Raw genomic sequence first — 25,163 nt, 5'->3', positions numbered from 1 at the left:
CATGCCAAAAAACTCAATAACAAATTGTTGGAGAGTAACTGTTGGACCCGGCCTCGTAGAATGGCCCTCCGTGCCCCCGCACCACCGAAACCTGGTACCTACAGCCCAAGCCCCCGGCCCAGCCGAACCTCCCCACCAGGACACACGCACCGACCCGGACAACCCCGTCCCTGGCCTCTCACCTTTCGGCCACCCCGGGCCCGCGTGCCCACTTCATGCACCAAGATGGCCGCCCGGCCCCAGCGCGACCCGGGCCTAGAGGCGCCACTCCGGCTGGAGGACATCACGCTTCCAGGGGATGAGAGAGGGAGGAGCAGTTTCTATCGCACCTCTGAACTCCCCCGGGACGATGGGTTTCGATCGGCCCTCCGGCCTCCCTGAGGGCTGGCTCCACGCCTGCTGGGTGTCTGGGACTCCTCCCGACCCGGCCCTGAAAGGATCAAAAGACTATAGCAGGAAATCCCGACAAGCGACCCCCAGGTGACAAGACCCCTGCCTGCACAGACTCCGGACATCAAAGAGGGGTCGAACTATAACAAGGGGTGCTCTGGGGCTGTCCGGCAGATTCGACGCTGGAACAACGAGAGCCTGCTGACGTGGTCGCGGCTCCTGGAACTGGAACTCACCTGAGCCCTGCTGAGTGACTCGCGGCTCCCTGAAGATCGTAAGACCTCCGAACTTGTACCTGAGCCCTGCTGAGTGACTCGCGGCTCCCTGAAGATCGTAAGACCTCCGAACTTGTACCTGAGCCCTGCTGAGTGACTCGCGGCTCCCCCAGACTCTCACGGTCCCGCCGGACCCCAACTCCGACCACGTATCCCCCAGCTCGAGGATTGTGAGCTGTGCGCCGGGTACGTCCCTGCTTTGAACCGTTACCAGAGACAGTCCCGCTACCCCCTACCTTTCCGAGACTCTTGAGCCCGTGCTCACCTTGTACATATTTGCAGTGATACCTGTTTGATAAAGCTTGTTCTGAGAATACCCAGTGTGGTCCCTCTGTGTCGTGTGGTGCCAGAAGTACGATCCTAGTTGCGAGATTCCTCCCCCTGGGGAATCTCCCGCCAGTGCCCGGCTACGATACTTTGAGGGTGGGTCTCAGGGTAGTCAGGACCCCTTTCCGGGCTCCTCTGAGGTCGCCGTCTAACATTGGTGGCAAGCGACGGGATTCGGGCCCATCACCTAGAGATCGTACAGTAAACAACGGACGCACGACCAACAAAGATGGCAGAAGGAAGCGCCACGAGCTCCGCAGAAACCAACGCCAACAGAGTGTTCCAGGTGGAGCATCTGGAAGAATACACACACAAAGAGCTAAAACAATTTTGCAAAGAACTTAAAATCGCTACCACTGGCCTCAACACTAAGGAAGACTTGCAGAAAGCACTGAAAACTTGGGTGGAGACCGGGGCCTCCCGCCCGGAAGGCACGGGGGAGCGCCCCGACGAAGCCGAACCCCCCCAAAGTGAAAGCAGTAGCAATCAGGTGCGAGGCATCGTACCAGACGGGGGCCTATCCCCGGAAGAGCTCGCGGACAGAGAGAGAAGCCGCAGTCATGAACTCGAGTTTGCCAAACTCAAAATCGAGGGCGAATTGAAGTTAGCGGAGAAGAAGCTAGCAGTAGAGCAAATGCGTGTACAAGGCGAACTGGAAGAAAAGAAGCTCCAACGGGAGCACGAAGGAAGAAAGCTCCAACTGGAGCACGAACGGAGCTTAAAGGAACTCGAGCTCAAGGCCCGAAATGAGGACGGGAGGCCCTCGGGGAACCGAGAGACGGCCCCCCCAGCGGAACAGAAGGTCCACATCCCCAAGGATGTGGTCAAAGAATATTATAAAAACGATGACATTCAGCAATGGTTTCGGGCCTACGAGGTCGCCATGACCTCCCATCGGATTCCACAGAAGGACTGGGGGGCGGGGTTGTGGGGACGGTTTCTGAGCGAAGGAAGGGACACCCTGCTCGACCTACCCCTCTCCCTGCAGACCTCCTACAGCCACATGAAAGAGGCTCTCCTCACAAGATACGGCCTCACCCCAGAAATGTACCGCCAACGGTTCCGGGACTGCAGGAAGATCCCGGGCACCACCTGGGTGGAGTATGTAAACTTTTTTAGTCGGGCCTTCGATGGGTGGGTCAAGGGCAGCAAAGTCACCACCCTTGCCGAACTCACTGACCTCATGTTATGGGAACATCTGGCTGCGAACTGCTTCGTAGAGCTACGTCAACATCTGCTGGATAGCAAGCTCACAGATCCCCGGAAGCTGGCCGTGGAGGCCGACCGCTGGACCAACACCCGGGTCTCCCGGGGCATGGTAGGAGAGTACCCCCGAACCAGTCAGGGACCACCCCGCCAGAGAGGGGGAGGGAACCAGGGAGGGCCGAGGGAGTCCCAGCCTAGCCCCCCGAAGACACCACCTCCACCTTTCCCGGCGCCCCCCCCACCAGTAACAGGGCCCCCTGGGAGACGGGGACACCGGGTGACCGTCACATGTTTTCGCTGCCAGAAACCCGGGCACTACGCCAATGACCCAGAGTGCCCCATGGCCACCCAAGTCACCCCTGCGAGACAGATAGCCAACGTAGCCCTGGGGGAGGAGGTTGAGGAAGCCGAGGAGTGGGAACCCGCCGCGATGGCCCTAGTATCCCTGGGAGATAGGGAAATGATCCCTGGTAGCCTCCTACCGTCCAACACACAGAAATATGGGCAGCTCGTCAAGATCAATGGCCACCAGGTAGAGGCCCTGCGGGACACCGGGGCCAGTATCACCGGTGTCCTCAGGCACCTAGTTCCCGAGGAGCAGATCCTCCCCAATGTCTTTTGCCCCGTAATATCTGCAGACAATAGGGAAAGTATGTGTCAGGTGGCCCTGGTGCCATTTGAGTGGGGAGGGGTGATAGGTAAACTCAAGGTGGCCGTAAGAACCTCCCAGCCGGTCGACTGCCTCTTAGGGAACGACCTGGAGAGTTCTCCCTGGAAGCACGTAGAGCGCAAGGCCCACCTAGGAATGATGGGACTCCCCGAGTGGGTGTGTGCCACCACCCGATCTATGACAGCCCGACTCACTCCCCGGAGAGAAGTCGAGAGCACCCCGGTCGAAGTAGCCAGCACCGTCCCCGCCGAGGGTCCTCCCGTTCCCCCATCGGAAGGGTCCGTCGCCAGCGACGAACCCGCACCATCCGACCCCGCCCCGGTCCCCGAGTTGGGGGATCTACCCGAGTTGGCCCATTGGCGCCACGAGGGCGGGCCCACCCGAGAAGAATTTTGCCGGGAGCAAGCCACCTGTCCTTCCCTGGTCGGGCTGCGGCGCCAGGCCGAGGGCCAAGCCGCAGGTGACCAGACTGGAACGCACCGAATCTATTGGGAGAATAACGTCCTGTATAGTGAGCAGAAATCAGTGGAGCTGGGATCCGGACGGGTACTGGTGGTACCTCTCCGCTTCCGGGATTTCCTCCTGGGCTTAGCCCACGATGTCCCCCTCGCCGGTCACCTGGGTCAGGACAAGACCTACAGCCGTCTCGTGACCCATTTTTATTGGCCTAAGATGAAAGCAGCGGTAGAGGCCCACTGCAAGTCCTGCCCCACGTGCCAAGCCAGTGGGAAGAGTGGGGGGAAGCGCAAGGCTCCCCTCCAACCCTTCCCGGTCGTCAGTACCCCCTTCGAACGAGTCGGGATCGACATCGTGGGGCCACTGGACCCCCCCCACCTCCCAAGGTCACCGTTTCATCTTGGTCCTAGTGGACCACGCCACCCGCTACCCAGAGGCTATTCCCCTACGCACCATTACGGCCCCCGTGGTGGGCCGGGCCCTGATGGGGATCTTCTCCAGGGTGGGTTTCCCCCGCGAGGTCGTGAGCGATCGCGGCACTAATTTTATATCCAGGTATATGACGTCCCTGTGGCAACAATGTGGGGTGTCCTATAAGTTCACCACCCCGTACCATCCCCAAGGGAACGGCCTAGTAGAGAGGTTTAATAGGACTTTGAAAGGGATGATCGCTGGCCTAGAAGAGCCCCTCCGGCGTAAGTGGGACGTCCTGCTCCCCTGCCTCTTGTTCGCTTACCGGGAGGTCCCCCAGAAGTCCTTAGGGTTCAGCCCGTTTGAATTACTCTATGGGCACCCCGTCCGAGGTCCCCTCAGTTTAGTTAAGGAAGGGTGGGAGGCAGCACCCCAGACCACCCCCCGAGATGTGTTCCAATATGTCCTGGCCCTCCGGAACCAGACCAGGAGGTTCCGAGAACTGGCCGAGGCCAACCTGGAGGCGAGTCAAGAAGAAATGAAGCGCTGGTACGACCAGGATGCTACTCTGGTCGAGTTCCAGCCGGGCCAGCAGGTGTGGGTCATGGCCCCCGTGAAGCCTGGCGCTCTCCAGGACCGATGGACTGGGCCCTACAAAGTGGTCGAGAAGAAGAGCCAAGTCACCTACTTGGTGGACGTCCAGTCGCCTCGGGATCCCCTCCGGGTCCTGCACGTGAACCGCCTCAAGCCTCACTTCCAGCGGACAGAACTGAGCCTCCTGCTGGCCACCGATGACGGGGCCGAAGATGAGTCGGATCCCCTCCCGGACCTCCTGTGTATCAAGGAGCAGGATGGCTCCGTGGAAGGAGTGAACCTCTCCCCAGCCCTCACTGCCCAGCAACAAGCGGACTGCCGCCAGCTCCTAAGACAATTTTCTGACCTCTTCTCCCTGACCCCCCGGGTCACCAACTGGTGTGTTCATGATGTGGACACCGGGGACAGCCCGCCGGTGAGACACCGAGCCTACCGGGTTCCTGACCGGGTCCGGTCCTGCATTCAAGCGGAAGTCTCGAAGATGTTGACCCTGGGGGTGATCGAGCCCTCTGACAGTCCCTGGGCCAGCCCCGTGGTCCTGGTCCCGAAGGCAGCGGCCCCCGGTGTCGCCCCCGAGCTCCGATTCTGCGTGGACTACCGGGGGCTCAATGACGTTACCCGAGCCGATGCCCACCCCATTCCACGAGCCGACGAACTCATTGACCGACTAGGGGCAGCCCGGTTCCTCAGCACATTCGACCTCACCTGCGGATACTGGCAGATTGCGCTCACCGAAGGGGCCAAAGAGCGGTCCTATTCTCCACCCCCGATGGGCACTACCGCTTCCGCGTAATGCCCTTCGGGATGAAAAATGCCCCGGCCACTTTCCAGCGACTGGTGAATAGGGTCCTGGCCGGGCTAGAACAGTTCAGCGCGGCATACCTGGACGACATCGCTGTCTTCAGTTCAGAGTGGAGTGAGCACCTCCAGCACCTCCGAAGGGTGCTAATCGCCCTGCGCCAGGCAGGCCTCACAGTAAAAGCCAGCAAGTGCCAGATCGGGCAAGGATCCGTGGTCTACTTGGGGCACCAGGTCGGGAGTGGCCAGGTCGCCCCTCTACAGCCAAAGATCGACGCCATCCTGGCCTGGGAACCACCCATCACCCAGACGGAGGTCCGAGCCTTTCTGGGACTCACGGGCTACTACCGAAGATTCATTCGGGGGTATGGCAGCCTTGTCGGCCCTCTCACAGAACTCACGTCTAAAAAACAGCCAAAGAAAGTGCAGTGGACGGCTGCCTGCCAGGAAGCTTTCGATGCCCTAAAAAGGGCCATGTGTACTGCCCCCGTCCTCCAGGCTCCCGACTACGCCAAGGAGTTCATAGTCCAGACCGATGCCTCCGAGCATGGCATTGGGGCCGTCCTGTCCCAAGTAAATGACCAAGGCCTAGACCAGCCCGTCGCCTTCCTCAGTCGGCGGCTGTTGCCCCGAGAACAAAGATGGAGCACCATAGAGCGCGAAGCCTTTGCCGTGGTCTGGGCACTCAAAAAGCTACGACCCTACCTGTTTGGCACCCATTTCAGAGTCCAAACTGACCATCGGCCCTTACGTTGGCTCATGCAGATGCGAGGAGAGAACCCCAAGCTACTGCGGTGGTCAATCTCCCTCCAGGGGATGGATTTCACCGTGGAACACCGCCCTGGTACGGACCACGCCAATGCTGACGGCCTCTCCCGGTTCTTCCGCCTCAGCGAAGAGAACCCCCCAAGCTGATGGGCAGTTCTCTCCGGCTTTCAGCTGGGGGGGACGCGTGTTGGACCCGGCCTCGTAGAATGGCCCTCCGTGCCCCCGCACCACCGAAACCTGGTACCTACAGCCCAAGCCCCCGGCCCAGCCGAACCTCCCCACCAGGACACACGCACCGACCCGGACATCCCCGTCCCTGGCCTCTCCCCTTTCGGCCACCCCGGGCCCGCGTGCCCACTTCATGCACCAAGATGGCCGCCCGGCCCCAGCGCGACCCGGGCCTAGAGGCGCCACTCCGGCTGGAGGACATCACGCTTCCAGGGGATGAGAGAGGGAGGAGCAGTTTCTATCGCACCTCTGAACTCCCCCGGGACGATGGGTTTCGATCGGCCCTCCGGCCTCCCTGAGGGCTGGCTCCACGCCTGCTGGGTGTCTGGGACTCCTCCCGACCCGGCCCTGAAAGGATCAAAAGACTATAGCAGGAAATCCCGACAAGCGACCCCCAGGTGACAAGACCCCTGCCTGCACAGACTCCGGACATCAAAGAGGGGTCGAACTATAACAAGGGGTGCTCTGGGGCTGTCCGGCAGATTTGACGCTGGAACAACGAGAGCCTGCTGACGTGGTCGCGGCTCCTGGAACTGGAACTCACCTGAGCCCTGCTGAGTGACTCGCGGCTCCCTGAAGATCGTAAGACCTCCGAACTTGTACCTGAGCCCTGCTGAGTGACTCGCGGCTCCCTGAAGATCGTAAGACCTCCGAACTTGTACCTGAGCCCTGCTGAGTGACTCGCGGCTCCCCCAGACTCTCACGGTCCCGCCGGACCCCAACTCCGACCACGTATCCCCCAGCTCGAGGATTGTGAGCTGTGCGCCGGGTACGTCCCTGCTTTGAACCGTTACCAGAGACAGTCCCGCTACCCCCTACCTTTCCGAGACTCTTGAGCCCGTGCTCACCTTGTACATATTTGCAGTGATACCTGTTTGATAAAGCTTGTTCTGAGAATACCCAGTGTGGTCCCTCTGTGTCGTGTGGTGCCAGAAGTACGATCCTAGTTGCGAGATTCCTCCCCCTGGGGAATCTCCCGCCAGTGCCCGGCTACGATACTTTGAGGGTGGGTCTCAGGGTAGTCAGGACCCCTTTCCGGGCTCCTCTGAGGTCGCCGTCTAACAGTAACTATCCACGACATCTGAACAAGACAGCTAAGAAGAGGGCTTGAATAATAATAACAGGGACCAAGTTATGATGACACATACTAAACCCAAAATGAATATGCTCATTTGCATTACCACATTTGGTCCTAGACTCAAGATCATTAAAAAAATCATTAATAAACACTGGAGAATCCTCACATCAGATGACCTCACTTTTGAGAAGCCAATGTTCTCTTTAGAAGAAGCAGAAGGGTAAAAGAGATCCAAGTTCACATACACCCAGAGAAACCTGAAGCCAAGGATAAACAACCTGCCTTGTGGAAACTACCTGCCTCAGTGGGACACTATCCTTGTGGGAGTTGCAATGTGTGTTTCCTGACACGAAAGTGGGACTACAATAAATTTACGACGACAGACACCTTGGAAGTTAAAACAATACACAAATTGTAAGTCTAGGAACATGGTGTATGTCATTAAGTGCCCTTGCAACTTGATGTACATAGGCATGACCACCAGGAACATACGCACTAGAATCAGTGAGCATCATAGCACTACATGATTCAAGAGTCGTGAAGCTATAAAATTGACTAAACACTTTACTGAATGTGGCCAAACTGATCAGGATTTTTACTAGTTTGTCATTGAGAAACTTAGACCTAAGCGTAAGAGCATGACTAAACCACTACTGGTGATTGAAGAACACTGTATTTAAAGTCTACGTACAGATTTGAGGGGGCTCAATAATGAGATTCCATGGTAAATTCTTAATGTTAATGGAAATACTTAAATAATGTAAGTCCCTTGTGTGAATGATACCCATGTGTATGTAGGAACTTGTCTTACAACCCCATTAGTCACAAACAATTTAATGTATTCATATCTAGGGCCCTAAAAATCCCATTCCAACCTATTCACTTAAGTAAATATTCTGGGGCACACATATATTTGTGAAATAGAGTTTGAGTCGTTCCCTACTATCAATATTTGTATTTGACCTTGCCGGGTATCAGTATCTCTACCACTGAATGACGATAATTTGTTCAGTGATTTTTCTTTTATGTATTGAAATCTTAATGACAATTTTTACCACTTTTTGTCTGAGGGATCATACCTCTGTGTTCCTGTATAACTAGGCATGTCGCTAGCTGGATTGGAACTATTGTTTTCAAAAATGTGATTTTAATATAACTGTATTCCGCCATTTGTAAAAGGTATTTACATCTTCTCAATTGTCCTAGTACAGCATGTACTAATGTGCCCACTGCTGAGAATCTCCAGTGCGCTCTCTGCTCTGGCACAGCACACCACTTCATTTCATAGCTAGCAGGGGTATGGTCGGATAAAACCTAGCCAGGTAGGACACAGTCATTCTCTCGTCCACAAGTAGCCCAGCCAACAGCACCCAATCCAATCTGCTATATATATTGTGCATGAGGGAGTGACAAGTATAAACCCGACGTTGCAGGATATGTAACCTTCATACATCAATAAGCCCCAGGTTATGCATCACCACCCTCAATGCAGCAGTCATGCGGGGGCTTCAAGCCCCATCAAGTGGAAGCCATCCAATACACAGTTACAATCACCCAACCAAAGCACAGGCATATCCACATCCTGGCCAACCAACTCTTGAATACCATAAATGTAATTGAGGTAATCCATGCTGGGTACATAAGTATTTAGGATAGAAATGTCCCGTCCATTCATCAACCCCTGTAAGAGCACATTTCTATCCCCCACATCTGCCTTTGAGTAGATCAGGGAAAACAGAGTCTGAGGCGCCACCCAAATCAGAACTCCCCTGACATACGTGGTGTAAGAGGCATGATAAATCTGACCCTTCCACATCTTTGCCATTTTTTCGGCTTCTGTATCGTTCAAGTGAGTCTCCTGGAGACGAGCCACAATAATTGTATGCCGTTTCAGAAAGGATAACATACCTTGCACAATACCCCCCAGACCATGAATTTGGTTGTTTTTTACATATAGGGATCTACACGAGTGTTCCTATAGAGGTTCACGTAATGGACTTGGTACCTTCTAATAATTTACACATATATAAGTACTTTCCCGTATTCTTATTTTTACATGAATCATACGCCTCAGCTTTTCTGGTTTGTAATTTGCAATAAAGATTTTTTTACTTCATATTTTTATATGATGTTACACTTCATCACATGGAAAAAAAATATTTACAACATGTACCCAGACATCACAAAACGAGAAAAACTGTATCTTCACTCGTGGCAATGTAAGACACTTCACATTATAAAAATTACAAACACTACATGTATTTACAACACATATTTACAAATATTGCATAATCCCATATTCATCTGAAACAATCCTACTGATGATTGCACATTTGGTGTTAGACTAGTCTAATGTTTGTAATTTTTATAATACGGGAAAGTACTTATATTTGTGCAATTTATTATAAGGTATCAAGTCCATTACGTGAACCTCTACAGGAATACTTGTGTAGATCTCTATATGTAAAAAAACAACCAAATTCATTGTCTGGGAGGTATTCTGCAAGGTATGTTATGTTTTGATTCCAACCTCCTCAGTCCTGAACAGAATTACTCCCCTTTAGGAGACTCGTTTCAGTAAGGATAGCACCCAGTATAGCTTAGTGTAAGAGCTCGATCCCCGGACGTCCAAGCCAAGAATCTATACCTATCCCCATGTGTTTGTGGTAATACGACAATTAACTGTCCCATGACTAGCAATACACAACCATCCAGCACACCTGCAACACACACCAAAACAAATAACTCCCAACTGTACACATCCCCCCACCCTCAGACTAGTATAGTAGAACATTATATCTACATGTGTCAACCCAAATAAAGTGCCAGGAAAAACACTTGTACCCTAACCATGTCCAACAGGAACAGGGTCACGACACTCAGCTTCAACTTTTACAGCCAATCAAAAGAATAACTAAGAACAAAAGAGCAAGGCGAAGAAAGAAGGAAAGTAAGAAAGAGAGGGGGAGAGAAGGGAAAAGAAGGAAAACAATAGGGGCCCTCAGCAAAGGCCAGAACAGTCTGCCCCTCACGCAGTAAGAAGCTAGCTGGCGATACCCTTTAGCGGCGCTGATGCACTGTCCCCATCACTTCCACCAGCAGCCACCAACCAGAAAAACACTGTCTGTAAAAATGTCAAATATAGGTCCATTCAGTCCCCTGTATATGCCAAATCCTACAGTCAGGCAAGCTGTTTCTCAAAAGGTTTCTATGAGTTCTCAGAGGCAGTCAGCACACTTTCAGGGATAATGTCAGTCACAGGCCGAAAGCCATCATCTGCAGGGCCCAGCCGAGAAAGGAGACGACTACCCCCGGCGCGCCCCTGCGTGTCTCCCACTTCCATTATCTGCATAGTACCATCCTCCTGGATTGTAACTTTATTGGTGACCTGGAGCTCAGCTGCCGCCCATCCGTTCGGACCAGGCCCCCTAAAGAGCCCCGTCCAGACCTGCGGCTGCACTCTTCGGCATGAGGCTCCATCCCACAGCTCAAGCCAGTCCTGGATCTCATCCGGGTTCTCAAAGAAATGCGCCTTCCCTTGCGATATGACTTTCAATTTGGGAGGGTACAAAAGCATATATTTCAAATGCATTGCCCTCAGCTTTTGCTTTACAGCCAGAAAAGATTTTTGCTATTCCCGGTGTAGTCCAGATAGATCGCAATCCTACTGTTCTCAAACAGTGGGACCTCTTATTCTCTGGCAGCTCACAAGATACAATCCCTGTCCTGATAGTTCAGGATTTTTATAATCGCCCTCGAAGGGGCACAAGAACGGGGTGGCGGCACCAGCGCCCTATGCCCACGTTCAACCGCAAAGAAATCCGAAAGCCCCTGTGGTCGCAAATATCATCGCACCTAACCCTCCAAGAACTCCTTCACAGATGCCCCTTCAGCGCTCACGGGAAAACACATCACCATATTGTTTTTTTGTTTAAATCTGTTTTTATTAATTTTTAAAGATTACAGCATCATGAAAGATAACATGTATCGCATAAAGTTGACCACACAGTGAAACGTCCGTCCACATCAAAGATATATTACGGTTGAATAGTGCTTTATGTCAGATATATATTTTGATGTTGTTGTAGGCACAGCTACAAGCTGAGTCACGGCAGATAGTGCATGTTAAACAAGGATAACAGCCATCATACATTTTTGATGTGATTCTATTTGCGGCTTGTGCAGAGTCTTTGCGGATCATAAAGTTCGGGTAAGTGCACAGACGTTATAAACAAAAGGAAAACAAACCACAAAAGTTCAAAACTAACAACAGCAGCATATAACCGACTTCCAGGTGTGTGTCCTGCACCCTGCCCCCCCCCTTTTTGTGTGGCCTCTTTCCCATCCCCCTCCCCGCGGGTCATCCTCCCCACCCACCGTCCGTGTCATAACGCACCTTAGGTGTCAGTTGGCTTGCGTACCCTTACGTGTCATTGCAGATGTTTGCTGTCGAGCTATCTATCCCCCCCTATCGGGGCGCCTCCCCCACTCTCCGGCTGTCCCTCATGGTCGTCCACCTCAGTGTGTATCAGGGCCTGAAGTAGTCCCTCCCATTGCGTTGCTATAGGTGTCTTCCGTAGCCCCAACGTTTCCTCTTGTAGGATGGCGATTCCTTCTGCTTTGGCCCATGCTAAGAGCGAGTACCTCCATGCCCGTATGTGTGGTGAGTCTCGCGCCTTCCATTTCTTAGTTAGGAGCCGCTTAGCTACCACCAAACCTAGGTCTAGGAAGCGAGAGGAGACCTTCGTGGTCGGAGACCTGCGGAAGTGGTGTAATAGGTAAACCGGCCATTCAAAGGGTATGTCACGGCCTCTACAGGTATGTAGTGTTTCGCCTACAGCTTGCCAATAGGTGAGTAACTTGTGACAGCCCCATAGCATGTGTTCTATTCCAACCCCACCTCCGCGCACCAGGGGCACGTCGCATCTGTGCGATGGAAATAACTGTTTATCTTTTCGGGTGTGAGGTATGCTCTGTGGACTATAAATAGTTGTATTTGTCAGAACCTCATGTTCCTGGGAATTCGTGTTGGGGTCTTTAGTATCTTTTCCCATTCCCTGTCCTCTAACTGCCGTTCCAGGTCTGCTTCCCATTTGCGGCGCAGCGGGTCTAGAGGTATCGCTGCGTGTGTGTGAAGGGATGCTGCAAACCAGCGGATCAAGTGTCTACCACGTCCCATCACATGGAGGTACTGTATGGTAAGGTGTTGGCTTGGTTCCTCTTACATGTCTCCCCATTTAGAGGTTAGTGTCGCAATCAGCGAGCGGTGTCATAGAAATTGTCCTGGCGGCAGCCCCACTTCGTCGATCAGGGACTCATATGGTATGAGCATGCCATCCCGGTACAAGTCTCCCAATGTCTGTATATCAGCTTCGTGTCAGTCCGTGATGTCAAGACGTGCAAGCACCCCAGGCCTGCTGGGGGAGCCCACTAGTGGTATGGCCGGTGCATAGGGGACCAGTGTTTTGGGGAGGTGCAAGCAGCGACGATAGCACCTATAAGCCACCACCAGGAGGAGAGGGGTGGGCACTGGGGCTTTAGAGGCTGGATGGAAAAGTTTGGTGATATAGTCCAGACAAAGGGGAGGGTCTAAGGTTGCGGTGTCTTCACGACCCCTGTCAGCAAGCCAGCGGGCTATCCACTGCAATTGTGCATCCAAATAGTAGTGCTCGAAACAATGCGCAGCTAGTCCCCGTTGATCGGTGGGCAAGTATAACTTTGCTAGCGCTAACCTGTGACGTGCACTGCCCCAGAGGAAGCCCCTGAGCAGCTTAGTGAGTGTGGCAAAGAAGGCCGCCGGGACATAAATAGGCAGATTAGCGAAGTAGTACAGAGTAGGTTTATTGATCTAGGGCTGGTCCTGGCCAAGCGGGAGATTACTTCTCATTGGAAGGCGCGGCAGGGCCCTAATTTATTACGGTGGGCTAGGGAAATGGAGAAATGGGCGGGAAGTGAGGGGACTTATAGATTGTGCTTGGCTCGACGCAGTGACAATGAAAGATCGCACGAATGGGCCCGGGCATGGATGGCTCTCCTGGACTTGTTCAAATGTTCGGTTATGGGGGATGGGGGTGATCCGGTGGGGGATGACGGGAACCCGGTTCCTTGAGTGCACTATACAGGGCTTCCCCCCTCTGCTCTTGCGGTACTGTCTGTTGGGATTGCCGGGAGGCGGACTCGACGGGTGGTGACTGAGGTTTTGATGTACATGTACTTCTGATAGGTACGGGCGACATGCTTGGGTGGGTGGGTAGGGAGGAGGGGCTCGTTGGGGGGGATGTTGAGAGATGGGGTGGGGGGTATTTTGGCTGTCTCGCACACTCATGGTGGATTACTCCTGTGGATGCACTACCTAGTAGCACGGACATTATTGGGGTGAATGCTGTACAGATGTAGCTTATGTGCTGGGGTGATTATTGCAAGATGTCCTGATTTGGCTGGGGGGAGGACTATGGGGGACGGGGATTGACTGCATTTTGTTCTGTGACCTAATAAAGTTTGTTTAAAAAAATAAAAAAAAATAAAAAAAAAATTAGCGAAGTAGTACAGGAGTCGAGGAAGGATCACCATCTTGGATAGTGCCACCCTGCCAGCGACTGTCAGCGGTAGCGTTCTCCAAAAGTTCACTTGTGATTTGATAGCTGTCACTGCCTGTCCCAGATTACCGTCAAAAAGGTCTGCCGGTTGACGATATATCTGGATACCGAGATAACGAAAAGTGTCCGCCTTCCACTGCACCTTCGTATCCTCTAAAATATAACCCGGATCCTGCGTGTCTCCCCCAAATGCGTAAAGGCAGGACTTGTTGGCATTCACTCGGAGGCCCGAGAGGGCGGCGAAGTCATGCAGCGTGTGCTCCAGTTGAGCCGGTATGTTTCCCACATCTTTCACAAATATTAGGAGGTCGTCTGCGTATAGTGACACCTGGTATGTCGCATCCCCTAGAGGTATGCCATCACTTGGCGTCACGCGCAGGGCCACAGCCAGGAGTTCGATTGCGAGTGCGAACAGGAGAGGCTATAGCGGACACTCCTGTCTGGTAACTCTGCGTATAGGTATGGCGTCAGAGATGTATGGTCCCAACCGCACTCTTAACTGTGGGGTTTTTGTATAATAGGTCAACCATCTGGAGGAAACCCCAACCTAGGTCGTACCGTAAAAGCACTGCTGCTAGGTAGCTCCACTCCACCAAGTCAAAGGCCTTCTCGAGGTCCAGCACCAGGCATCCCGCCCTGGGCCACTCCCTCACGCCATCCGCAGCCACCCTGAAGAACCTCCGTAAATTCAATGATGTGTTACGCTTGGGCACAAACAAATTCTGGTCAGTGTGAACCAGCTGGGGGACCACCGGCGCCAACCGCTCAGCCAGCACTTTGGCAAGTATTTTATAGTCCACAGGAGTGCCAGTGGTCTGTATGATCCTAAGTTTTCAGAGTCTCGGTCTGGTTTCAGCAGAGACACCAGGTAGGCCTCTCGCATCGACGGAGGTAATGCGTGTTCCTCCAGGGCTGTAGAATATAGGGCATGCAGTCTCTGCGTTAGAGGCTCCCGGTAGGCTTTGTAGTATTCAGCCGCCAGGCCATCCGGCCCCGGTGTTTTCCCTGATACCATCGACCCTATCGCTTCGCCTATTTCCTCGAGAGTGAGGGGACCATTAAGTGCCTCCTGATGTGCTCCTGAGGCTGTGGACAGTTGCACAGGTTCTAGGAACCTCTCTAGGTCAAATTGAAGAACCAAGACCTTAGGGGCCTGGCGGCGCAGGGTACGCCTTAATCTCCTGAGTTCACCTGCTTTGTCGAACAGAGACACAGGACACTCCGTTAGGCGTAGAAGATAGGGTTTATTTAGCTGCAGCTAAGTACAGTTGTCCCAGAAGTACACTCGGTATGTTCTTAGGAGACTGCCACTTTACTTCATGGCGCACAATCTTTTATAACATACATATTCACAAAGAACACTCCCAATGCATACAGGGTCAACCAATGAGAAGAATGTGAAAACAAGATATTAAGTAACTCAAATAAGCCCCTCTCTCAACTGTGTTTGTCACACTTCCCCACAAGTTAATCAGTGTTAGTGTTTATAAGACGACTTGCAGGTGGCAGACCACATTTGTATGGCCCAGAGGACAGTTGTGAAATGAGAGAATACGAGTAAAGAATAGCGAAGGCCAGAGGATAAGATAAAGTCAGGAAAGAATGATGCGAACCAACAGCTAGTTGAACAGGGATCAGTCAGACCAGACGAGGATTAGTGAAGTCAGCCGGACCCTGACACCAGCTATAAACAGAGGCAGGAGGTTATTTGACACGTTGCAGTAGGATGAGGGAAAACAACACTTCGTTCACCGTGCCGCCTGAGTGAGGGCAACACAAAATGGCAGAAAGACACAAAATGGTGGCTAAATATGAACGAGATCGGAAACTAAATTAACTCAGACCCTCCTTTTGCCATTACTCAAGACACGCAGACTCATTTTAATCTGAGTCGACGTCAATGGCCATGAGGTCATCAAGCTGTTGCTGCAACATCATTTTAATGCTCTCCGTTTTCCGTGGCACAGGCCTTGGGACACACATAGTGGCACAAAGACCACAGATGGCGGGGCCACACTGCATACAGAGACAACAGGAAAAAATGATGGCCAAAACCACTCCAAGGAATGTTAATACCTTCCATTCCCATTTGGACAGTAATCCCCAAAACCATTCCAACAAAGACCAATCTCCTTCGTCCTGATGAATCGACTCGGAGATCACATGTAATTTGGAGATGGCTTGGTATACCGTAGGGGCGTCATCAGGTATATAAATGCAACAGCTAGATCCGATCAATTTACAAACTCCACCACGATCTGCAAGAATAACATCCAAAGCAATCCGGTTCTGCAATGTCATGAGACGATCCGCCTGAAGTTCAGCTGTGAGATTGCTCAAGGCTCCCACAGTGACATCTATGGTAGTCTCAACAACACGAACCAATTGTCTCATGTTTCTACTGTTGGCCATTGGGCCCCAAAAAGGAAGAAATCCTTTAAGGGAATCACCTCCCTCTTGTCCTGCCGTGTCTTTAGAATCAATAATCCCTCTGCCATATCTGTTTCTGTGATGTCCCGAAGGAGCAGTGTATGTAGGGGGGAGAAGAAAGGCTATATAGCACGTTCTCTGTCGGTAGCCACGTGTAGGCTCTATCGTGGCAGACAAAATACGTGCCCTGGGATGGCACTAACGGTGGTGAATTCTGAGATGTGTGAATGTAATGTATGGGAAAAATACTCTTTCCTTGTCCAGTGTCAGTAGTCTGGCCATTTATTTGTAAACAAAAGTTACCTCGATGAGTCATAGTCCAAATTGGTGGAGATTTTCCCTGTTTAATTCTATCTGTAAGGCTAGTGGCGTAACGAGTCACGTTCCAAGCATCATATGCCCGTTTCTCATCAACAGGAATCTTACTATTCTCCACAATTCTAGCCATAGCCACTATTCCTTTTATCAGAGAACTATGACTAAAATCTTGTCCACTACCATATGAACCAGCTGGACGTCTAAATCGGTTCTGATATGCATTTGAAAACATTACAAAATAGGCCCAAGCGAAACCTTCATACGAAAATGGAAGGGCTAAATATGCCATCCCTTTTTCGGTGGTATGAGGCATAAGTCCACACACCCAACAGTCGGTTGTGTTGACTACCAATTGGTGTTGGTGCAATAACTGGACAAATGAATTGTTAAAATAGTCTGTTCTCCTGATTAGTTCATGTTGGGGAAGCGTATATAATTGGTGTGGGGAGATAGTAGAATGAAAAGGCAAGGAAATAGAAGTAGGAACAGATTTGTGCTGCATAACATGAACAATCCAACCTATACAAGCCAATATGATACTAGAAAACATAAGAACACACAATGTTATGCCACATTGACTGTACACTAATTTACAATATTTCTTTTTCATCTCTTCCTTCTTATTATTCTTTCCCAATTTGACATCCATCCTCTAAAATTGTTGCTCACGGCAATCTTGCTTACTCACTTGGCTGTGATTATTAGCCGTCCTATGACACTGCAAGTCCTGGGGGCCTAGCCAATATACAGGCCACGAACCAAGACTCCTACCATGACCCTGCAACCTGGACAGATGATACATGTCACGAAAGAGATGAAAATTTCAGGTGTCCTTGATCAGTCTAGGCCTTAAATTATATTGAGTTCTGTTCAGCACAGTTTGGTCCTGAAATAGTGTCTGTGGATCTGTAGTGTTCAATCGGAGATGTGGCGGTACTGCCTCTTGTAAAACGTTGTCATCTTCTTTTTCAGACCGAGCTCCATCTATGTGTGCACTACTGAAAGGTACAAACCGAGGGACCCTTTCGCCTTCAAAATCACCTACACCCTTACGGAGCCACTGGTAAAAAGGCAAGGGCAAGGGCACCTTTTTGCAGTGCACGGCATGGATCCAGTTCCTTTTCCCTTCGACCCTCACAGCTGTACGTGTTACTAGAAGAACCTGTCGAGGCGCCCTCCAACGAGGTTCCAAATTCCTTGTCCTCTGAAACTTTTTCACACAGACCCAGTCTCCCGGTTGGATAGAATGACCTGGGTCTGTGGAGGCCTCTGGTAAAGCGTCTCGAACCTGTTGGTGGAGAACACGTAATTTAGTGGTGAGGTCATGCAAGTAATCAATCAGCATTGGATACTGTATGTCAGAATACTTTTTAGGGCGAGGGACTCCCCAAACATTAGCCGGGCGCCCAAAAACAACCTCGTATGGTCCCAAACGAGAATGTACAGCTGTTCTAGTGGATAGGAGAGCCAAAGGTAAAGCATCGGGCCAGGCAAGTCCCGTGCTAGCCTGTACCTTTGCAAGCTTAAGTTTGAGAGTGCCGTTATAGCACTCTACCATACCCGCTGATTGGGGATGGTTCGCCGCATGGAATTTTTGGACGATACCAAGACCGGCACACACCTTCTTCATAATTTGGCCCACAAATTCACTTCCATTGTCACTCCAGACAATGCGCGGCAAACCAAACCTAGGGAAGAACTCTTTCAGAAGAACTTTGGCAGTGGACAAAGCAGTGTTGTCTTTCAGGGGGTAGGCCTCTATCCATCTGGAGAAGGCACACACCACCACCAAAACATATTTGAGATTGTTGCATCGTTCCATGTGAATATAATCAATTTGCAACACCTCAAAAGGATATGTTGGGGGAGCAAAATGACCTGCTGGAGTTGGGGTTCCCTTTCCTGGATTATGCATCAAGCAAACGATACAATGCTTCACTAAATTATCTTCACATTTTGGAATCCCTTCGTTCAGCCACACTGGAGCCAGAAGCTTACATATTCCTTTCGCACTGATGTGGGCTGGACCATGTGCCATAGCAACTACAGGCAGTACATAGGCATCTGGTACCAGCCAACGCTGATGTTCTGACAATTCTATCCAACATCCCATCGCGTCTAACATTCCTGTACTCTCTTTCCACTTACTCAACTCTTTCTCTGTAGCTTCTTCTTGAATCGATCTCACACTTTCTATTGTATCCTCACACATTCCTTTTTCCTTGACCCAATTTGCAGGGCCCGCAACATACATGCGACTCATAGCATCTCTGGCTGTTTCTTTCGCTACCTCATCCGCAAAAGCATTCCCACAACCAACATCATCAGTAATCCTTTTATGCGCACTACACTTATGATTGCTATCTGGGTAGGCAAAGCAAGTGACTCAAGAAGATCAGTTACCAACTGACCATGCTGTATTTTAGTACCGTGGGAGGTAAAGAATCCTCTTTCTTCCACAAACGACCAAAGCTATGTGCCACACCAAACGCATACTGGCTGTCGGTATATACATTCACTCTCTGCCCCTTAGATAACACACATGCTCTGGTCAAAGCTATCAGTTCAGCCGCCTGAGCTGAATTATGTCTGATGCGTGCTGTCTCCACAATTGTATGCAAGGTGGTAACAGCGTAAGCTGAAGTTGTTTCACCATTAGGGAGTCTAAAACAAGAACCATCCACCCATAGGATCCCATCCGGGTCCATTAGTGGTGTATCTTTCAAATCAATCCTACCTTTTGTCTCCTCCTCAGTATGGAGAAAACAATCATGTTGTTCCTGAATACCTTTCTCTTCTGGAAGAGGTAACAATGTGGCTGGATTTAAAGTATTACATCGTTTGATGTGCACGTGACTAGCCAAGAGCGTCAGTTCATACCCAGACAAGAGAGCGCTTGTAAGATGCTGCGTTTTTGTCCTATTTAGCAAGGTATCCACTGCATGTGGTACCATGACAATAAGAGTGTTATCAAGCACCACTCCAGCAGATTGACGAATAGAAATTGCTGCTGCTGCTGTAGCTTTAAGACAACTAGGCAATGCCTTGGCTACTGGATCTAATGTAGCCGAAAAGTAGGCACATGGCCGCTGCTTGTCTCCAAATCGTTGTGTTAAGACTGACAACGCACAACCCTCTCTTTCATGGACATAGAGCGTGAAGGGCTTACTGTAATCCGGAGTACCCAACACAGGAGCAGAGCACAGAGCAGCACGTAAATCAGAAAAACTCTTCTGACATTCATCAGTCCAAGGAATGGGTTGGGGTGTGTCTTTCAAAGTGAGTGCCAACAAAGGTTTAGCCAACAAAGAAAAATTTGGAATCCACTGTCTACAATAAGAGGTAATGCCCAGAAAGGCACGCACTTCTCTTTGTGTGGATGGCACAGACATTTGTGCAATTGCTTGAATACGTTCTGGGGTCAGTCGCCTTCCCTCCTTCGACAACAGATGACCTAGATAGGTAACCTCTTGGCGGGCATATTGTAATTTAGAAGGTGAAACCTTATGGTGAAGGTCAGACAGGTGACGCAATAGTGCAATAGTCACGTTTTTGCAAATATCCTCTGAATCAGCAGCAATCAATAAATCATCCACATACTGAATAAGGGTAGCACCTGGCGGCAAAGGAAAAGCATCAAGCTGGCATTTCAGAGCTTGGCTATAGATGGAGGGACTTTCACAATAGCCTTGGGGTGCACGCTTGAACCGGAAACTTCGGCCTCCTAAAGAGAAGCCAAAAATATCCCTACTCTTTTCAGCAATGGGGATGCTGAAGAAAGCATTTTTCAGATCGATAACAGAAAACCAAGCTGCCGAGGCAGGTATCATAGTTAACAGGGCAGTGATATCTGGAACAACAGGAAACTGTGGTACAACAATTTTATTAACCTCCCGGAGATCAATAACAAAGCGATAAACAGGAGGCTGAGAAGGATCAGCGCGTTTAAGAACCGGAAGAACAGGACTATTGCATACATTTCCCCTCGTCTCCTCGACCACACCCTTCTGAAACAAATCATAAATAATAGCAAAAAGTGCTCTTTCACCATCATTGGGAATTTTGTATTGAGGGATGCGTGGGAATTTAGCATTGGGCTTGAGGGGAACAACATAGGGTGGGATCTCAAGACAACCAACATCATTTGGATCCGTAGCCCAAAGTGTTGCAGGGAGAGAGAGCAATTCAGGTGGAAATTGATCTTTAGACAAATACATTGGAGAAGTCAGTTTCTGCCCCAAAACGAGATGTACACCAGAAGGAGAACAATATATCGTTGCATGCAGTCTTTACAATAAGCGGAACTTCCAAATCATAAGAACCAATTGAAATAGGCAGAGGACAAGAGACCGGGCTATGAACTGGGGCGCCAGAAAATCCTACGGATACGTTTGTTAAGCCAGACAAAGGTGTCCCAGGGAGTTTGGAGTGAATAATAGAACTTCTCATCGCACCAGTATCTAAAAGAAATGGCTCTGAAACACCCATTGTAGTGACATTAACATAAGGCCCATTCTGATCCACTGGAATCGATACAACTCCCTCACTTTGTCTATGGCTGTTCTAGTTAGCGTGAAGACCGTCATTCTCACCTTCAACATAGTAATCAACATTGTAATACTGTGTAGACTGAGTATTTTGTTGATCAAAGTAGTTCATAGAATGTGGAGGTGGAGGGGAACGCTGTGTCTGGGGCGACATACCTCGACCTCTACCCCTGGGCGCCAACTGGGAACCACCACGACCTCGTGGAGTAGATAGTCCTCCATTACGTTGTAATAAAACCGGGCAGCTATTCTTAAAATGACCTTCCTCCCTACAATAGGCGCATTGGTTGGGACCTAACAAAGGCCGCGGAATATAGGGCTCAGGCTCTTGAAACACCCTCTGAAACTGGCGCTGAGCAGAGCGAGGAGGATAAGCTTGCTGCAGAAGAACCTTCGTTTTTAATTCTTTAGTCTTTTTCTCTTGCTTGTCTTTTTCCTCTTTGTCCCTGTTTTTGTAATATTGAGCAGTAGCCAATATCTGATCCGAAGAAGAAACAGCCCATGAACTTTCAGAGTCTTTTAACTTATGTGACAACTCGGGGAGCAAATTGAATACGAATTTTTCTACAAATGATCGCTGTCCACCCTCCGTAGTCATATCCTGACCACTGTGATCAATAAACGTCTCCTCAAAACGAGTGAAGAAATCGGAGACACTCTCATCTTTCTTCTGTTTACACGCGGCTAATTTATCCCAATTAACTCGTAAGGCGGGCATCATTGTTTTAATTAAAATAATAATCCTACCAGGGAGTTCTGTGATCAAAACATCAGGCTTAGAACCACCCACTTGTGCTCTATCCGAGGCAGTTATAGCATCCCATGTACCACCCAATTCTTGAACGTGATCCTCTCTACGAATCCGAGCCCATAACGCTTGTGGGACTACATTTCCCATCAGCATGTCAATATCCGCTAAGTTCATAATACAGGCATCAACAGTCTGAGACAATTCTTTATAGTAACCAGCAGGGTTTTTACGGGGATCCGGTAAAGATTGTTTGAGGGCCAAAACATCAGATCTCTTCCAGGGCACATGTACCCATATACGCTGGAAGTGAGCGGGAATAGCTGGATTATTACCTGCTTGCACAACCTCTTCCCTCCATATCGGAGGAACCTCTCTCATTGGGTAATGTTTCAATGTCTGCCGAACCACAGGATCAGAATCAAGAAAAGTTTGTGAAGAAAATAACGACCTAAAAGTAACAAGTGTCCTCACGGCGTCCTCAACCTTAAAACCCACAATGAGTCCTTTATTGAAATTAGCCTGAACATCCAACAAACCCTGGGGAAGTAAACCCAAATCCATATCCTCCCATTCTTTAGCGAGAGTCTCACACATAACATTAAATACATATCTCTGAGTGGGCACCTCCCACTGATGAAAGGTGGTCATGATATCTTTCACACTATACTGGGGACCCTTCTCGATCCATTTGCGAGCGAGAGAGTCCAATACCACCCGTTCGTCGGAACCTGGAAGTTGACTACGAGACTGTTTTAGAGAAAAAGCCGGAGACATGTTCAGAGTCTCAAAGAAAGGGGACAAGAAACCAGATATTTATTTGCGCACAGTAGGAGAATTAGACATAAGGACAGGGGACAAGGTATTCGGCGATACAGGAGAGGAACTGGCAGTTCTAAGGGGAGCCAAAGGCAAAGAAGATTGAGGTTCAGGAGATGGAGACAAAGGAATCGGTGGCACGAGAGGTGGGAGTGGCAATACCGGAAGAGGCAAATGTGGAAGAACCGGAACAGGTGGGGGGACAACAGGTAGCTGAACAGGTTGTAACAATGGGGGTGCATTAGCACCCTGTACATAGGGTGGAGGCAATCTCAATAGGTGAGACATCAAAGGGTCTTCCTCCAGATCCTTACTTTTATCAGAAGGGGAATTAGGCAACACCGGATAGCATCTATCTATTGCCATACAATGCTGTCTCTGAAATTTCCATTGCATTATCAATCTCATTATCTTTAAACTGCTGGGCAGCCTGTATAATCGTCATATTTTGTGCTTTCCTATCTCGTTTTGCCTGCTCAATTTCTTTCTGTTTTGCTTCCTTACGCCAGAGGCGAAAAGAGTCAAACATTGCCGGCCGGGCTTGTCTTTTGAACAATATAGTTTCCAAATTGTCTAATATGTCAGGCTCAAAACTACCATTTTGTGGCCACTGTAGAACGCTATCGTTCTTCGTGTATCGGATCCATGCCTTATTAAAGGCGATGGGGCCGACACCATGTTTTGAATAAAGCTCATAGGTGGGAGTTCCAACCGGAGGAATCGGACAAGAGTCCTCCAGCCGGGAATCCCGATTACAACCAAAGCAACAGAACTTCCTAAACTTATTCAGACTAGGCATCGTTATTTCACTGGACTGTTCATAAACATCAAGGGGTTAAATCAAATACTATAGCACAAACGTACTCACCCCTCGGCTTCGGCTAGTGCAATACCCGAATCAAAGACCCAAATCAAAACAAAATAGTGGAAGCTACCCACCAATACTTAACTAAGTGTCTTCTTACGCCAACAGAGGCCCGTCTAATGTCTCGCGATACCAAACATCATCAAAGGGACCAAAGCAGGGTGGCAGTCAGGGCAGCAGTCATCAGCAGCCGTCAGAAAGGAGAAACCGCGCTGCAAAAGACCTTCGGACCACTTCGACATACAGGGGTCGCTTGACGTGGTTCGCGATTCCTCCAGAATATTCCTGCGGGGCTCCTCACGATCCTCAGGCAAGAACTGCTACCTCTGAAGCCGGCCCATGTTCTGGCGCCAATTGAAGAACCAAGACCTTAGGGGCCTGGCGGCGCAGGGTACGCCTTAATCTCCTGAGTTCACCTGCTTTGTCGAACAGAGACACGGGACACTCCGTTAGGCGTAGAAGATAGGGTTTATTAGCTGCAGCTAAGTACAGTTGTCCCAGAAGTACACTCGGAGACTGCCACTTTACTTCGTGGCGCACAATCTTTTATAACATACATATTCACAAAGAACACTCCCAATGCATACAGGGTCAACCAATGAGAAGAATGTGAAAACAAGATATTAAGTAACTCAAATAAGCCCCTCTCCCAACTGCGTTTGTCACCCTTCCCCACAAGTTAATCAGTGGTAGCGTTTATAAGTCGACTTGCAGGTGGCAGGACACATTTGTATGGCCCAGAGGACAGTTGTGAAATGAGAGAATACGAGTAAAGAATAGCGAAGGCCAGAGGATAAGATAAAGTCAGGAAAGAATGGTGCGAACCAACAGCTAGTTGAAACAGGGATCAGTCAGACCAGACGAGGATTAGTGAAGTCGGCCGGACCCTGACACCAGCTATAAACAGAGGCAGGAGGTTATTTGACACGTTGCAGTAGGATGAGGGAAAACAACACTTCGTTCACCGTGCCGCCTGAGTGAGGGCAACACAAAATGGCAGAAAGACACAAAATGGTGGCTAAATATGAACGAGATCGGAAACTAGATTACCTCAAAAGCTAGAGCATCGTCCTTTGGATTAGTACAACAGTGAGTAATGATCCGACATTACTTTATGTATCTCCCTCTGTGTGTACACTAGGGCCCCCTCTGGTGTGCGTATGGCCCCGATTGGAGTATGTCTGCTTTCCTGCTTTAGCAGCCAGGCTACCAAACGACCTGCCCTATCCGCTTTGGCATGGGTGCGGGCTGTGTGAGCAGTGTGGTTGTGGCATCTTAGCTTTTCTATGAGTTCCGCATGCTGTGTCCTAAGGCCTTCAAGCAGGCCGGCTTGTCCACCGCCGCCCTCTCCCTCTCGTTCATGCTGTAGTAGTTGTGATTCTAGGCGAGTGAGCGACAAAGACAGCTTTTTGCGTATGTTCCATGTGGCACCGAGACAGTGGCCTCTGACAGCAATTTTGTGGGCATCCCGTTCCACCAGTCTGGAGCTCGCCGACCCCTCGTTGAATTCAAAGTACTCGAGAACCATCATCTACAGGCATGGACGGAACTCTGGTTCTTACAGTGCAGTTGGCTGAAGACGCCAAGTGGGCACGGGGGGCGGTCAGGCTCCCAGTTCAACCGGAGCGTCATGGGGTTA

At 50.3% G+C, this 25,163-nt stretch overlaps 1 protein-coding gene across 1 annotated transcript in view; it reads right to left on the bottom strand.

Annotated features, from left to right (window-relative positions):
* KANSL1L (KAT8 regulatory NSL complex subunit 1 like) overlaps positions 1–25,163 on the bottom strand; it is a 3,005,708-nt gene that overhangs the window by 1,882,221 nt on the left and 1,098,324 nt on the right. The window lies entirely within an intron of this gene.

Source organism: Triturus cristatus, chromosome 3_2, assembly GCF_964204655.1.
Source record: "Triturus cristatus chromosome 3_2, aTriCri1.1, whole genome shotgun sequence".
NCBI lineage: Eukaryota > Metazoa > Chordata > Amphibia > Caudata > Salamandridae > Triturus > Triturus cristatus.
Note: the sequence above shows the minus strand (reverse complement) of the source record. Positions and strands in the feature narration are given on the sequence as shown.